We start from the raw sequence: 1,723 nt of genomic DNA on the forward strand, positions 1-1,723 counted from the left end.
CACCTCACTCTGATGTCAGATACAAGTATCTAATGAAGACAGAGCCAACCCTGAAATCTGTAGGCCACATAGGGGGAACAAGGGATGAGGAGATTTTTGGCCTTCTGTTCTGTTTCCTTCTCTGGGAAACAAAGCTGCACATATACAATATCTTACTTATTGCTCACTACAGCTCTGAAAGGGAAGTAACAAAACTCAGGCTCAGGGAGGTTAAGTAACTTGCCCAGGGTCCTGTGCAGCCGGTAAGTAGGGTACTGGCCAATGTTTAACCACAGGCTCTGGGGCACGGGGATAGTGAGCCCTGATTTGTAGTTTGATGATTTCTCTGGTACAGAAACTCCCACCATAGCAGATTTCAAGCTACCGACGTGCTGCCACTGAAGCGGAGTTGGGGAGAGATGCCCCCTGGGCCCTTGTGAGTGGTATATGCCAGCTCCAGCGCTCCACTCTATGCAGCTGTCACTCAGTCACAAAACTGTCAATGAGCGTCATCTGTGGAGGTGCAGAGGAGCCAGGGCATCTTTTCTCCTGCCCTCCCAAAGCCTCACGGCACGAGCATCTACGATGTGCTTGGTACTATGTAAAGGGAGACGACAAAGTATGTTGAGGTCTTTACCTTGAAGGGGTGGGCTCCACAGTTTCCTCGGTGAACATGTCCTTGCCATGGCTTATTTTATCTACTATATAGAAGCCTGGTGATGTCTAGTCACCACCGGCCACACCATGAGGCTCCAGGATAGGGTAGTTTGTGCACAGGACAGGGACCTGAGGTTGCTAACGTCGTGCATGCAGGGGTCAGCGGCAGGAGAGGCATCCCATGGAGGTGAGAGGGCTGCGGAGGCTCTCAGGGCTGCTGCCCATCAGTCCACCCACATGCCTTCCCCACGAGGTCTCCATCGAGGACAGAAGAGCCGCAGTCCCTGCATAGTTTCCTGAGGGAAAAGTCCTGTGGCCTTGACCAGGCCATGCCAGCCACCATCCTCCCCATTTCTGAAGAGTTCCGGTATGCTGTGTCATTCAGGTCCCTCATAAACTTGAACTTGCTGCCTCAGCAGACCCCAGGGCAGACAGGTGTGCGATTTCAAGGCTGATAGAAGGCAGCTGCTGGAACATGGGGTCGGGAAGGCTGAGTGTCAGCCACACCAGGGCTGCTGCGCCAGGCAGGCAGGCATCCCCACCGGGAGCACTCAGATAAAGGTCTCGCCTGGCCGAGGGGATATGCAAGGGTTATCACAGCGGGCTTCAGTGTCCCTCCAGTGGGTTTGAGAAGGCTACTGAAGCTCTGGCTGATAGGGAATGGCACAAAGGCACTGTGAACTCCAGGAAGGCAGCATCTAGCCTGGAGACAGACTGGGGAGCTCCCCAGAGATATCTGGGGCTTGGCCCTTGGCTGTGCAAGACAGAGAGATGTGGAGTCTTTGCCCTCTCAGCAGAAGGAGCCTACCCAAGCTCCCCCAGCTCAGCCCAGAGATGTAGGAGCACCAGCTCTGGGAAGCCCAGCCGAGGGGCACGTGGGCTAGGACCCCCATGTCATGGCCTGGCCAGGCTGGCATTCAGGTTGGGGTAGGTAGCCCGAGGCGTGAAGGTGCCCAGACATGCCCCCTTTTCCTCAGAGAGATTTCCTTGACTCAGCGGGTCTTTCACACACACAGGGCAGGAGGTGGGGGCGGCGGGGGAGGGGCGCAGGGAGCCAATCGCCCTGCATTGGAGCCTTCAGGGCTGG

This window comes from Galeopterus variegatus, unplaced genomic scaffold (genome assembly GCF_000696425.1).
Source record: "Galeopterus variegatus unplaced genomic scaffold, G_variegatus-3.0.2 Scaffold7856, whole genome shotgun sequence".
NCBI lineage: Eukaryota > Metazoa > Chordata > Mammalia > Dermoptera > Cynocephalidae > Galeopterus > Galeopterus variegatus.